The 16,316-nt window shown below is 45.4% G+C and overlaps 1 protein-coding gene across 1 annotated transcript in view; it reads left to right on the top strand.

Annotated features, from left to right (window-relative positions):
• The window catches only part of SLC23A1 (solute carrier family 23 member 1), a 260,181-nt gene that overhangs the window by 53,186 nt on the left and 190,679 nt on the right, over window positions 1-16,316 (top strand). The gene's annotated exons all lie outside the window — the stretch shown is intronic.

The following is a 16,316-nucleotide window of genomic DNA, read 5'->3' as shown; positions in this document are numbered from 1 at the left end:
ATGACAACCATAGTTACAACCACCATATATATGAAACTAGGAGATCGAGAGGAGAAAATAAGGAGCAGGAAAGTGGGGACCGACAAATGAAAAACAGGAAAGGAAGGGGGGGAAGGGGTGAGGGGAGGAACAGGCACTAGTGGCATCGATAGAACTATGTGTAACAGCAAGTACACATAATAAGTCTCAGTGTTCTGCAGTACAGTAACATATTCCAAAAAGGAAAGAAAACAAACATCCAATATCCAATATCTAATATCCGGCATCTTAATTATATACGGCTAAGCAGGCTGGAGCGGGGCAACCGTGGAGTGTCTACTATGTATCCAGGGGTGCCAAATGTTCTGTCTTTTTATTATGGCGGTCATCGGGTGAGCTAGTGCTAGTTCAAGCTGGCAGTGAGTGTTAATTCTATCAATTAGTCCTGCAACCTCTGGGGGGGTGGGATCTTTCCATCTAGCCGCTGTCAACACTCTAGCAGCTATCAAAATATGTGACAGCGTACCTCTAAGAATATGAGGAATTTCGTTCAGGCCAATGTGTAAAATGGCCTGGCTTGGGGTCAGAGTCATCTGGATACCCAAGACTTGTGAGATCAATAAATCAACACCCCTCCACCAAGGCTGGAGCACCGGACAGGACCACCAAGTATGCTCAAGAGTACCCCTCATCCCACACCATCTCCAGCATTCACCAGACCCACCAGCTCCAAAATGTGCCGTTCGGACCGGGAACTGGTACCATCTCAGGTGCGTCTTTTTCAACTGCTCCAGATGGTTCACACATGAAGAGACCCGTACAACTTCACACAATCCTTCCTCCCAGTCAACAGGTTCAGAGAGAAAACCCAGATCCCGCTCCCACCTGATCATATAGGGCAGTTTTGTATTATCCGGCGGGTCATTCAGGGCTCTATATAATAATGAGATACCTCTCGGGCCAGAATCAGGCAGCAGAAAATAACTGTTAACTGTGTTATTTAGTTGTGAATTGGAAAAAAACGAGTCCGGTGAATTATGCAACATATGACATATTTGTAGGTATTGGTAAAAACACCTCCGGGTGGCCGGAAACTCAGCAGCCAGTTGGTCAAACGGGATTAACCTACCACTCCCCACTAGGTCTCCCAGACTCACAATTCCAGCAGCAACCCACAACTGAAGATTAAGGTATGGAATATGCATCTCAAGGGCCTTTAACGATATGGAGTGGCGTGATAGTTTAATAAGAGATGGGACCACTGTCCTCCAATGATGTAGCGCAGCTTTCATAGTTGGCAAAAGTGGGGAATATTTAGTAGTTTTAATAGCTTCAGCCTCCAAAATATATCGGGTAGACTTAGCGGTAGCATAATAATTTTCTATTTGAAGCCATTTATGGTCTCTGTCAGCTTGCCACTAGTCTCTCAGTCCCGCCATTACAGCGGCTTTATGATACTTTAACAAGTTTGGTACCCCCAGTCCCCCTTTTTTATATGGGAAATACATTAGGGCCCTGGAGATCCTAGACTTTTTATATGACCAAATATAACTATATGCCATAGTTTGTAATCTTAGAATTCTTTTTTTAGGGATTATCATTGGTATGCCCCGGAGTAGGTACAATATTTTAGGTAGGACAATCATCTTAAAGGCATTAATCCTTGCAATCCAGGAGGTCTGGACAGCATGAAGCTGCTCCAATTGTTTCTTAAGCTGTATTTCCAAATTAGTAAAGTTCCTATCCACAATCTGCTCAGAACCCGTTAGTGTAATGCCCAAATATGGAATACCCTCTCTCATCCACTTAAATGGAAAAATGGCCTCCAGCCTTGTCTTTGCCGCACAAGGAACCGCCACCGGAAACAACAGGGATTTTGTGGGGTTCAGTTTATAGTATGAGACCTTGCTAAATTCCCCAAGTTCACAAATAACCGCAGAAAATGAAGATTCTAAATTTACACAGGATAGAATGACATCATCGGCGTATAGACCGACTTTGTGCTCCACCTGTCCAACCCTAATCCCAGAAATGCCCGCCGACACTCTAATGCGCTCGGCAAGCGGCTCCATGCACAGCGCAAAAATATCAGGCGAGAGCGGGCACCCCTGTCTGGTACCGTTCGTGATCTGGAACGGGCCGGACAAGAAGCCAGACGTCAAAACCCTGGTACAGGGGGTCGAGTACATGGAACAGATTGCGGATAATATAGGGCCCGACAGTCCAAATTTCTTCAGGACTCCTCTTAAATATCCCCAGTGCACCCTGTCAAAAGCTTTTTCAGCATCAAGTGACAGGAATACACTGGGTTGGCCAGACAGCTCAGATATTTTAATCAAATTCAACATACGTCGTATGCCATCCTTCGTCTCCCGTCCTGCAACAAAGCCCACCTGATCTGGTGACACTATAGTCGGTATAATTAGTTTCAGTCTAGATGCTATGATTTTAGTAAACAGTTTCACATCTGAATTTAACAAAGCAATGGGTCTGAAATCTCCGGGATGTGTGAGTGATTTCCCCGGTTTTGGTATAGTGGAAATAGTGGCCTCTAAATTAGGGGCCATCACAGTACCAGTGTCTCTCCAGTGTGTGAACAGACGCTGTAGATATGGTGTTAATTGCTGAGAAAAGGTCCTATAATAATCATTCGTTAAGCCATCCGGGCCTGGGGCTTTATGAAGTTTAGTCTGTTTAATCGCCTGCTGAATTTCTGCAGCCGCGAAGGGGGCGTTTAAATAATTTAATTGGTCAATGGTAATACATAGCAAATTAACAGAATCTAAGTATGCATCAATAGATGTTTGGTCAGGTTGAGGGGTGGAGGCATCATCTTTTAAATTATAGAGGGCAGTGTAATATTGAGCAAAGGCTTGCACTATGTCCCATGGGTTCCTAAGGGCTCTACCTTGCTCATCCAATATGTGGTCAATTCGTGACATGACCTCCCATTTACGAACTCTGTGAGCTAGAAGCGCTCCTGCCCTGTCCCCGGTAGCATATACTGTAAGTTAGTTTTAAGTTTCCTCATATTGTATGCATATTTGTATAGGAAATTTTCCCTTAATTTAAATCTAATTTGGGAGATCTCCTCAGAGACGGAGGGCGTATGTGCTGCCTTATTAATAGCATCTAAATAATGTAAACGGGAGAGCAGAGCCTTTCTACTGGCTTCTCTTTTCTTTAAATATGAAGCTTGTTGTAGGAGAACCCCCCTAACCACCACTTTGTGAGCAGACCAAAGGGTCTCATCAGAGACCTCCCAATTATCGTTTATTTGAAAAATAGCCCTCCAGCTCCGAGGAAACCTTATCAACCACCTCCCCCCTCAGCAGCAATGAGTCATGAAGACGCCACCTGAACGCAGGGTCAGCCTGGTGGGCAAGAGCATGGGTCAGAGAGACAGGAGCGTGGTCAGACCAGGCAATTAGGCCAATAGTGGCATTTAGACACCTGCTTAGGGTCGCACTATCTATTAAGAAATAGTCGATACGGGAGTATGTGGAGTGCCTAGGAGAATAAAAAGTATAATCTCTTTCCGATGCGTGTGAGTATCTCCAAAAATCATGCAGGTGAAATTCATTGGATAGGAGGTTCAAACCCCTCCTAGTTCTCTTCCTTCCTGAAGAGCAGTCAAGGTCCGCATTCATGGGGAGATTGAAATCACCACATATGATATTGCTACCGTTCGCTTTTAAAGAGATATCATTAAAGGTAGTTCTCAAAAATTTGTGTTGGCCTTCATTGGGAGCATATACATTTGTCAACGTGTGCACCTCTCCATTTAGCAGGCAAGTGACTGTCATGCATCTATCTACGGAGTCAGCATATTGTGATAACAATTGAAATGCTATTGTACGATTCACCATAATGCACACACCAGCCTTTTAGGTCTGACCATTAGCAAAAAACATGTGGGGGAAGTGAGGGTGTCGAAGCCTGAAATTATCGGCTTCCAATAGATGTGTTTCTTGAAGGCAGACAACATCTGCCCGTGACCTCCCCACCTCCCTCCACATCATAGAGCGTTTTTCAGGGGAATTTTGGCCCCTAACATTCAATGATAAGATTTGTATACTCATAATACTGATACGAGAAGTTCACAGTGCTGCCGGCAGAATTTAACTGCACACTTAATATAGTCACATATAGCATGTTAGAACCAACACGTCTACAAATACACTGAGAGTCCATTGTAGCACATAGATGCCTGGGTATTTGGGAGGAAAAAACCTGGAAGAAAAAATGGGAGCAGATATACTTACAGATGGGCCAGAGTATTGACCCAAAAGGATGCCAAAAAGAAAATAAAAAAGAGAACAGACAAAAAAAGAAAGGAAAAGTAAAAAAGATAAGAAACCAAAACATAGTCAAATACACGAGAGCCACTCGTATAAACATCCAGAACAGTTCGGACGATCCGCAGATCAAGGATCTACGAGGGGGGTGGAAGTGAAAAGTTCACGAACCAAGGCCCACTAGGAAGCGTAGCAGGAGAGTCCAGTTATCCAGACTCATACCATGCAGTACAGTCAAGCCATAGACCACTCCAAAGCCACCTTCCGACCCGTGTCAGCTTGTCTTGGTGAAAAAAGGATCTTCCAGCTCGTGAGCTTCTCCTTTGCTTGCTTAGGAGAGGAACAGACCACTGCACTTCCGTCATGAGTGATGAAGAGCCTCACAGGATTGAAACCCCACTGATATTTCACGGAGACCTCCCTCAAGGCTCTGCAGACGTGGGCATATTCCCGCCTCTTAGACAGCATAGCAGCCGACAGATCTGGGAAAACTTGCAGTGCCTGAAACTTAGAAGGAAGCTCAGGAGGATTTCTTATTTGTCTTAGAAAGCTCTCTTTAGTAGTATACAGGTGTACCCTTGCAAGAGTGTCCCTGGGGAGAGACGAATCCAAGTGCTTGGGTTTGGGCATCCTGTGGACCCTGTCAACTAACAGGTCCCTTGGGGAGAGCGATGGCAGGACAGCTTGCATATAGTTTTGGAGGAAGGGGGCCAGATCTTTATCTCCTATAGTCTCTGGGATGCCTCTTATACGAAGATTATTTCTTCTAGATCTGTCCTCCAGATCATGTATTTTATCAAATGCGCCTGCCAACCTACCGTTCATGGCTTGATTCTCATCCACAAGAGCGTTGATAACAGAAACATACTCAGACATCTTGTTTTCTAAGTGGTCTGTACGTGCTCCTAAAGAGTTAACTTCTCCTCTTATCTCATCTCCTTTAACATGTCCTGCATGTCCTCCCTTAATGAAGTGCGTATAGATGCCAGGAAATCCCTCATGTCCCCCCTAGTCATAGGTGCAGAGTTACTGTGATGTGTATCTGCTGAGGTCTCACCTCTCTCTGAGCCCTGGGAGCCGTGGGAGGAACGAGATGATCCTGAGGGAGGGGAAGCTGCTGCCATTTTCCCTGCTGCATGTGCAGCCTGAGTCCTCAGAAAGAAGTCAGGCAGGTGCGGAGGAGAAGCCTTTCTCTGTGTTCTACCACGTGTCATCATGTGCCCGGGGGTGTTAGGAAGCCGGCGGTGCACTGTACGGCGGTCGAGGAAGCCGCTGAATGCCGATATGAGCCGATGTAAGTCTGGAGTCACTGGAGCTCTGGAATCACACTCCCTCCATCTTCAGCGCGCAGACACCGCCCCCCTCTGGGAATGTTCCTGATGAGAAGGTGGATTGTTTGCTAGGCATCTGGATCAGGGTATCAGTGAGCTTATCAACAATGTGTATCGTTAATTGGGGTTTTGTGTGTACAGATACATGATGCTCCAATGCTTCAAGTTGCATAATGTTCTCAGGCCATATGAGGCCAGACATTGTCTTGTACTAGGAGGAATCCAAGGCCAACAGTACCAGAGTAAGGTGTGCTAATGAATCTCAGAATTTAATTCAAAGATGATGTTTGGTTATCACGTGTATGTTTCTGCAACCCTATAAGGATATGCCTTGCCAAACCAAACTGGTCATATCAGATGATGTTGCAGGTACCATAACATTCACCGTGACATCTTCAAACTCTTTTATGTCTGTAATATCCTCAGTGTGAACCTGCTGTCAGTTGAGAAGAAAACAAGGTGCCAATGGCAAACCTGGGAATTTTGGAGCTTCAAATTGCTGGACTCTGAGCACAAGTCACACTACATGATACTGAACCCTAATGCCACCTTCACAGAGTTTGCTTCTGATTGTTTGGTCAAAAACATGCACACCAGGAGCCTGTTGGTTATCATTTTGTAGGACTCAGGTAGTGCTTTTCCTGTTACATCACATACAAAAAAATAAATAGCAAATTTGCTTCTAGGTTGGTATCTTTCTATGGACTTGTCTGCCTCTCCTCGTGTAATGGCCTATGTCCTAGTATCTGTCCCATGCTCTTGAGACTGTGTTGGGAGACACATGTATGAATGTGCCATCCATGGGGAGCTGGACTACTTGTGCAACATCTTGAGTAGCAAGTACAATCTCATACTACCAGTAGTGACAAGAAGGGAGTAATTGGGGCCAAAACCTCAAAACTATTCTGTTTTTGGGGTAGTTGTAAGGAGGTGGCCGGTCCCCTCAATTGCACACTCCTCTTCGTCTGTGTGACTCCCCGTGTATTTTCCTGTATATATGTCTTATGTGTAATATAATTTATGTGATATTACATATTGTGTATGTTCTCCTTTAAATGTCTGTGCAGAGTTAGGGACAGGCAATAGTTAAAAGGGGGGCTGGGCTTGCAGCCACAAGGGGACAGGAAGCGGCTACTCCTCAGAACTGCCTGGGACTCTGTTAAGGGCAGACGTGTTTCAAGACGGGGCACTGCCAGACCCCCCGGATGCGAGAGGTCTGTTGCCCTGGACATCAAGGACTTCAAGGATTCCAGGGACTCAGGAAGGGTCCCGAAGACAAATAAGGCTAAGGACTGCAATATGGGCCCATGGACTCTGGAAGGGCCCCGCTTCTGAAGGGGTTATCCCCGGCATGTGGAATTCCACTAATCCTTGGCTGCTGCAACTGCTGTGGGTTCGGTTGGAAAGCATGACAGGGAGCGAGTAGGAAAACTCGTGCCTTTATTCTTCATCACTGTTCATTAAAAAGTTTTTTTCCCCGTTGGAATACAGCTGCCTCCCGGACCCTTTATTTGCCTGAGGAAAAAAAAAATTGATCCAGCTTGAGACGGAGGCGGCTGCAATTTTACAAAGTTTTATTGGACAACTTAAAAATATGTTGGTTCTTTAAAAATCTCTTATAGCAAACACCGAGCACACCAGATTCCTTTATTTGCCTGGACTGCTGTGACCCAGAGTAAAGGTAATCTGTGGGGAAAGAACTGTGTTGGACCCATCTGTCTATGTGCAAGGGACCGGGGGTGCTCGCTGATAGTGTGCGCGATGGACTGTGCCTGTGCACTGTATCTTTAAATAAACTGTCCACCACTAGCCCCCTCCCCCCGGTGCCCTTGTTACATAGTCCGACTGTAGCCTCTCCACTGCACCCTTTGTCACTTTCATTTACATGAAAGCAGGTGAAATTGATTCACAATCACTTATGCTTCTTAACCCCTTAATGACAGAGCCAGTTTGGAGCTTAATGACCAGGCCAATTTTTACAATTCTGACCACTGTCACTTTATGAGGTTATAACTCTGGAATGCTTTAATGGATCCCTCTGATTCTGAGATTGTTTTTTCGTGACTTATTTTACTTCATGTTAGTAGTAAAATTTCTTCGATAAGTCTTGTGTTTATTTATGAAAAAATGGAAATATGGCGAAAATTTTGAAAATTTAGCAATTTTAAAACTTTAAATTTTTATGCCCTTAAATCAGTGAGATGTGTCACACAAACTTCTTAATAAATAACATTTCCCACATGTCTACTTTACATCAGCACAATTTTGGATGCAAAATTTTTTTTTCGTTAGGAAGTTATAAGGCTTAAAAGTTGACCAGCGATTTGTCATTTTTACAACAAAATTTACAAAACCATTTTTTTAGGGACCACATCATATTTAAAGTCATTTTGAGAGGTGTACATGACAGAAAATACCCAAAAATGACACCGTTCTAAAAACTAGACCCCCCAAGGTGCTCAAAACCATATTTAAGAAGTTTATTACCCCTTTACGTGCTTCACAGGAACTAAAGCAATGTGGAAGGAAAAAATTAACATTCAACTTTTTTTTGCAAAAAATTTACTTCAGAACCAATTTTTTTTATTTTCACAAGTGTTAAAAGAGAAAATGAGCCGCAAAATTTGTTGTGCAATTTCTCCTGAATATGCCAATACCCCATAAGTGGGGGTAAACCACTTTTTCAGCACACGGCAGAGCTCGCAAGGGAAGGAGCCCGTTTGACTTTTTCAACGCAGAATTGGCTGGAATTGAGATCGGATGCCATGTTGCGTTTGGAGAACCCCTGATGTTCCTAAACAGTGGAAACCTCCAACAAGTGACCCCATTTTGGAAACTAGACCCCTTAAAGAACTTATCTAGATGTGTGGTGAGCACTTTGAACCTTCAAGTGCTTCACAGAAGTTTATAGCGTAGAGCCATGAAAATTAAAAATAATTTTTTTTTACTCAAAAATGATTTTTTAGCCCGCTATTTTTTTATTTTCACAAGGCTAACAGGAGAAATTGGACCACAAAAGTTTTTGTGCAATTTGTCCTGAGTACACTGATACCCCATATGTGGGGGGGAACCACTGTTTGGGTGCATGGGAGAGCTTGGAAGGGAAGGAGTGCCATTTTGGAATGCGAGACTTTTATTGAATGGTCTGCGGATGTCATGTTGCGCTTGCAGAGCCCTTGATGTACCTAAATAGTGGAAACCCCCCACAAGTTACCCCATTTTGGAAACTAGACCTCCCAAGGAGCTTATCTAGATGTGTGGTGAGCACTTTGAACCCCCAAGTGCATGACAGAAGTTTATAACGCGGACCCGTGGAAATAAAAAATCTTTTTTTTTTCCTCAAAAATGATTTTTTAGTCCTCTATTTTTTATTTTCCTAAGGGCACCAGGAGAAAATGGACCACAAAAGTTTTTGTGCAATTTGTCCTGAGTACGCTGATACATCATATGTGGGGGGCAAGCACTGTTTGAGTGCATGGGAGAGCTCAGAAGGGAAGGAGTGCCATTTTGGAATGCAGTGTCAAATATAGCGTGGCACTACCGCAGGGTATGCAAGTAGGTTACCCAGACCAAAGTGAATAATAAAGTAACTTGGCACTCAACTGAATAATCCTTTGCAAATTAGATTTATTTTATAATTTATTGCAGTCCTGGAAACGTTTCGGCCTGGCCAGCTGACGAGCGGGGGAATACCGCGTCCCACCTGTGTATGCCACCTCCATATCTAAACAAGCTTCATATGGACCCATTTACCTCCTGGACTATACAGCACTAGTTTCAAACAGATTAAGCGTCCATGATACCTCCAAGAAGATTTATACATTTCTCTATGTATGGTTATATAATCCTTTTTGCAAGGCATTTAAATCAGTATATCCACTCTTATAATAATAGGAGATACCATTTAGATCAACATGACATTCTGAAGTAGATCTCCATAGGAATCCTTACTTGGGTACCGGATTAGTATTTTGCGATAGCAGTCGGCAGACTGAGGAAGGCCGATAATAGGTCGAAAAGTTTCCAGGACTGCAATAAATTATAAAATAAATCTAATTTGCAAAGGATTATTCAGTTGCGTGCCAAGTTACTTTATTATTCATTTTGGAATGCAGACTTTGATGGAATGGTCTGCGGGTGTCATGTTGCGTTTGCAGAGCCCCTGATGCACCTAAACAGTGGAAACCCCCCACAATTGACCCCATTTTGGAAACTAGACCCCCCAAGGAGCTTATCCAGATGTGTGGTGGGCACTTTGAATCCCCAAGTGCTTCACAGAAGTTTATAATGCAGAGCCGTGAAAATAAAAAGTATTTTTTATTTCCACAAAAGTGATTTTTAGCTCCCAATTTTTAGACCCCCAAAGTTGGTGAATAGTGGAAACCCCTCAATTATTGCTCCAACCCTAACCCCAACACACCCCTATCCCTAACCCTAATCCCAAACCTAATCCTAATTCTAACCGTAATCCTAATTCGCCCTAACCCTAATTCTAACCCTAGCCCTAGCCCTAACCCTAGCCCTAACCTTAACCCTAGCCCTAACCCTAGCCATAACCCTAACCCTAGCCCTAACCCTAGCCCTAACCCTTGCCCTAACTCTATCCCTAACCCTAATGGAAAAATGAAAAAAAAAATTTTTTTTTTTATTTCATTATGTTTGCCTAACTAAAGGGGTGATAAACGGGGGGGTTATTCACTATTTTTTTATTTTGATCACTATGATAGTTTATCATAGTGATCAAAATGAATGAATGGAATCTGCCAGCCGGAGCTCATGCACCCGTCATTTTCCCCAGATCCAAGATGGCGGCGCCCACCGGAGGATGTCGACGGGACGCAGGACCACCGGGAAGGGACCCTGGACCACAGAGAGGTGCCGGCGGGGGATCGGGGACCCTATCTCTCTCCTCTGATGTGCGATCACATCAGTGGAAAGAGAAATTAAATGCAAAATCGCTGCTTTTTTTTTTGGAATCGCCATTATAGGATTAATAACGGCGATCGCAAAAGTGGGGTCGGTAAAAACCGGCCCGATTCATGTTCTCTGAGGTCTCAGCTACCCCCTGCAGCCGAGACCCCAGAGAAAATCCGACACTGGGGGGCGCTATTTACTTACACTACAGCGCCGTGACGGCGTTGCGGTTTAAGTACCCTTAATTACCGCCGTTAAAAGGCGTATCGGCGGTCGTTAAGGGGTTAAATGAACAGATTGATATTCCTGAAGTTTAGCTTGTAGGAGATGCGATCATATTTCTTTTTAGTTTTTGACCTCACCTTTCCAGAGGCATAACTTTTTTATTTGTCAATATTGCTATGAGGGCTTGTTTTTTGCATGATGATCTGCAATTCTATGATTTATATTACTTTTCTTTTATATTACATTAATTTTACACATTTATTTTACTTTGTGATATATTGAAAAACTATTTAAAAATGTCCAAGTAGGGTAAAATTGAAAACGGCATATCCACATTTTTTTTTTACAGAATTCGCTTTATGGTAAAAATAACATAAAACAAAATAATTATGAGTCACTATGGCTATAGCGATACCAAATTTAAAAATAAAGAAAGCTAGCAAAAAAATGTCTATAATATGAAGGCTATAACTTTTTCATTTTTAATTGGAACTGTATGGGAACTTGCTTTTTAGCTGCCAAGCTGTAGCTTTTATTGATACCTTAGTGGGGTACATATATTATTTAAATCATTTTGCATTGCATGTCGGGGGAGGTGTGGAAGCTGAAAAGTGATACATTTGGAGTTGGGATTTTTGTTTTTCTTTCTGGGGTTTAAATTATTGGCTAAGCACATTCCAGAACTTTAAAATTGCAATTCCAAATAGGAAAGACAGGGTATTATGAAAACCACAGGATTGATAGACCTGTTAACCCCTTTACCCCCAAGGGTGGTTTGCACGTTAATGACCACGCCAATTTTTACAATGCTGACCACTGTTGATTTATGAGGTTATAACTCTGAAAGGCTTCCATGGATCCCGGTGATTCTGGCACCGTTTTCTCATGACATATTGTACTTCATCATAGTTGTAAAATTTCTTTGATATGACTTGCGTTTATTTGTGAAAAAAATTGAAAATTTGGCAAAAAAGTTTACATTTCGTAATTTTCCAACTTTGAATTTTCATGCCCTTAAAGCAGAGAAATATTTCACACACAATAGTTAATAAATAACATTTCCCACATGTCTACTTTACATCAGCACAATTTTGGAACCAAAATTTTTTTTTGTTAGGAAGTTATAAGGGTTAAAAGTTGGCCAGCGATTTCTCATTTTTACAACACCATTTTTTTTAGGGACCACATCACATTTGAAGTCACATTGAGGGGTCTATATGACAGACAATACCAAAAAATGACACCATTCTAAAAACTGCACCCCTCAAGGTGCTCAAAACCATATTCAAGAAGTCTATTAACCCTTCAAATGCTTCACAGGAGTTTTTGGATTGTTTAAAAAGAAATGACGACATCAAGTGTCCATGGCAGCAATCGGGACCCCTCGTCATGCCGTGGGGTCTCCGATCCAAAGGCAAAGGGGCTGTTAGCCCCTGTGCTGGCTCCGGAATGCTGTGAGCATGTTTGATCGCAGTGTTCCAGGGGTTAAAGTGGCTATGAGAATCAGATGACACGCGGCCGCGATCATCCGTGCTTCCCCCCGTGAGCGTGGCTGATTGCCCATGACGTACTATCCCTTCCATGGGCAGTAAGTTCCAGGGCACATGGACGGTATAGTACGTCCAATGTCAGAGAGGGGTTAATGATTAAAAAAATGAAAAAAATAATTTAAAAAATATTGATTTATTAAGTTTTGAATATGAGCACCACAGCATGTACAGAAATACATGCACTTACACACCTTGGCATGCTGTCAATAAGATTACTAATGGTTTTCTGAGGACTATTCTGCCACGATGAGTGCACTTGGTCACGCAAATCATCAATAGAGATGAGCGAAACTTTCAAGGTTTGGTTTGGTTTGGTGAACATCCCGATGGTCGCGACACCTTAAGATGGGACAAAAAGCTTCCCAAACAGCTCAAATTAGGGGCAGATGCCAGAAAAAATGGTATCAATTGACCCAGAGTACAAAAGTATAATTGTGCAGCATGGATGCATTGGACAGGGCTTGGACCAGCATTTCTAGCTGAAACATTGATCAGTAACAGTTTGATGAGTAAGAGGTAAAGGCCTGCTGCTCTGAGATGTCTTCCAAATTCAGGCAACACGCATGAAGTAGGCCCAACTTGGAGTCCAAACATTTCCAAAAATTATGGGCAAACACCAGGAAAAGTGGCATTGATTGACCCACAGTAAAACATTTTATAATGGCACCGCAGCAGTCTGCCATGGGCCATGCATGAGGTATCAAGGTCTGGGCCAACATTTAGAGCTTTGAACTGAAGTTTAAATTAAGATGAGGTTTGTGAGGGAGTGTTGTAATTCTTCTTTGCTGGGAGCCCTGATAACCTCATGCAACAGCTTTTATTTCCCAGTCACACTCAGGTGGCACAAACATCAGTTTCGTAGACGACTATTGGAAGAAAAATGTAAGGATAGTAACACAGGTAGTTGACTGAAAGTAAGTGCAGGCCTGCCGGTCTGGAAGCCCTACTGCTACAGCTAGCACACATAAAGGAGACCCAACCTGGATTTCAAACACTTCCAAAAATTACTGCCAAACACCACTAAAATGCATCAATTTCCCCAGAGTAGAAACAGTATAATGGGCCTCTGACACACCTTCCACTACAGGCGACCCACCAGATGGATACCCAACTTGGAGTCTCCACATTTCAAAAAATCATTGTCACACATCACTAAAGTGGCATCAATTTCCACAGAGTAGTGTGGCGCCCCTGAGGGTTCAGTCGCCACAGAGGTACTGCACCTCCTCCTGAGGTGTAGTACCCCACCATCCTGGTAACCCCTGCATTCCACACAACATAGTAGTGTAGCAAAGCACCCTTTGGTAGCTCCCTGCTTGGAACACGAAGAGTGCTGGGAAGTGGGTGGAGCTTAGTCTGCACCAAAAGATTGGGAAGAGTTTAGGATTTAGTCAGTCTGACGGGGTCAGAAGGAGAGAGAAGATCCCCGGACGAGGGAAGTGCTGCAGCGGACCTCAGTGACCTGGGTCTGCTGGCACAGGAAAGAGACATAGATGGAAAGCCTGACTCTTTATAAGAAGGATAGATTTGAATGGAACGTAAGGAGAAGAGGAGGACTGAGGATTAGGGTTAGAGCAGAACCCTTCCCCAGTTCACAGCGCAAGGCCGGGGTCCGGTCCCCGAGGTTGTATGGATACTAATGGTCCTGCAGCAGACACTGGAGGAATAGAAGTTGTCACCACTTTATTCCCACACAAGACTTGGGGGCACAACAGCGACGTGAGTGAGCCGGGACTTAGTAGCAAGGAGTCCCCGAAGCAGGCTACAGCTGTCTGCCATACAAGTAGAGTTCATTGGAATATCTGACAGGAGGAACTCCAGTGTAACTCAGTACTGAGAGTACTTCACTATAGGCGCTGAAAGGGAGACGTTCAGAAAAGGCACATGTTGGCGGAGTGTTGGAACGGAGTGCTTCATCTAGCTTGGAGGTTGACTGAGCCCTTGACCCGGAGGACACGGCACGGATGCGGGCACCTGTATGCACAACAGATTGTGAGTAAAGCTTTGGAACTACATGCCCTGGTGTCCTCCGCTTACTCCTGCGCCAACACCCTCAGCACTGCTACATCTCTGTGCCTGATACTGCACCATCTACGTCTCTCCCCTATCTCTACCTAGGACTACTGCCCTACCTGTGGAGGGCCACAACACCAATGCTGCACTACACCATCTTTCCCAGAGGATCTGTTTGCAGCGTCGGCTTAACACCTTTCTTGCCGAACACCACAGGTGGCATCACAAATCATTCAATGAGCATTTCTGCTATTTACAATGGGCGCCCAGGGCCACGGACCGGGTTCTAGCTGCCGTGACAACAACAACCGCCTCTTGGAGATCCGCGGGCCTGGTACCGAGTACCCCACCAGTCCTGGGAGGGCGACCCAACCTGGCGTCATGAACAGGATGACGAAGCCCAGTACCACCGGTTTCTGTGTGCCAAAGATTTGTTGGACTTAATTGCTGAGAATGTGCAAAATAACCAAATTGACAGACTGTAAAATGGACTCTCAAAATGGTCACTGGCATGGTGAAGAAGGGCGTGATAACATGGGTGGTCCTAAGAAAAGCGCGCGGACTGTCCTGGGCCTCCACTGCCTTAACTTCTATGCTACAGCAACTTGGCCCACCCCCAGAGGGGTTCGTATACTGGCTTGGTATGGAGGAGTAGGAAGAAGACGCCGCCCCCAGAAGGAGGAGCGAAGCCCTGTGGCGGGAAAGGAGCCCGGGAAGGGGGATGAACGCCAGGACGCCATGATGGAGGAAGGAAGGAGGCCTGAAGAGTGCGAGGAGGTTGAGCAGAACTTCCCCGACGCAGAAGCTGAAGGCTCCAACCCAGCTTCCAAAATGGACCGCCAACAGCTGGAGGAAGAGATTGCCCAGCTGACACACCGCCTGCGGCTAAGACAAGAGGCTCTCTCGGCCCTGAACCTGTGGCGCGTCCATGAGGGGCATATATCTCCGGTACCCCCACCACCGGTACCCGCTGTCGCTGCTACCGTTCTTCCCCAGGCAGCACCGTGGAGCCCATGGCTGTTGAGACACCACCGGCCGCGTCTGTCATCACCTGGTGAAGCCGGTGAAGAATCTATGCTCCTGCCTGGACCGAGAGCGGCTGCGCAGGTTCCACCGGAGACCCCTGCGGACCCGGAGCCGCCATGCGCTCCACCACCATCTCCAACCTTTCACCGGGCAGCCTCCACCACCACCGCTGCCACCGGTAGTTATCCAGAGCCTGCACCGTAGTCGATATCACCATGCCAGGAGGCTCCAGGTATGACCGCTGCCCCTGCACCCGGGAAGGCCTCGGGGCACACAGCTGTTGCAGCGTCCAGGCAGGTCGTGCTAGATCTGGTCTGGGACCGGGACTTGAGTCCTTGGGGGATGAACACCTGAACCCCTAGCAGTGGTGCCCCTGTCCACGGTGGGTAGAGGCCGATCCTGGGAGGAGGAGGAGACAGAGGCCAGATGCCAAGCGACCATCCGCCAGCTAGCAGGCGAGCAGAGAGAACGGGAACAGCAGAGGCTGGCAGTGCTAGGCCCTGACCTGGACCGGAAGGAGAAGGTCCCTGCTGGTCACTATGGTGCCTGGGACTCAGCAGGATGGGGCCAGGTCCTGAATGTCAACCATGAGCGGGGGTTTGGTTTCATCTCCGACCCCCAGAGGATCTCTGACCTCTTCTTCAGCAGGAGCGACGTGAAATCTCATCTCCGGAGGGGACACCATGCTCATGATCTGCAACCGGGAGAATACGTCACTTTCACCCGGTATGAGGGGCTACGGGGCTGGTATGCTATGAATGTGCACCATATTCCAGAGGACTTTATATCGGCTTATAAGAAAGAAAGTCTTAGTTACTCACCGGTTAACGGTATTTTTCGGAGTCCATGACAGCACCACCTGAGAGAGGGATCCGCCCTTCCTAGGAACAGGAAAACCTACAGATACAAAAGGGCGGCACCTCTCCCACGCATCAGTTGGATTACAGAGCATAAAAGAGGACCTCCAAGGTTAATGCATG

The sequence above is a fragment of the Dendrobates tinctorius genome, unplaced genomic scaffold, assembly GCF_039654945.1.
Source record: "Dendrobates tinctorius isolate UK_male_01 unplaced genomic scaffold, ASM3965494v1 ptg000035l, whole genome shotgun sequence".
Lineage (NCBI taxonomy): Eukaryota > Metazoa > Chordata > Amphibia > Anura > Dendrobatidae > Dendrobates > Dendrobates tinctorius.
The sequence above is the reverse complement of the archived record's forward strand: the minus strand, read 5'-3'. Positions and strand labels throughout refer to the sequence as shown.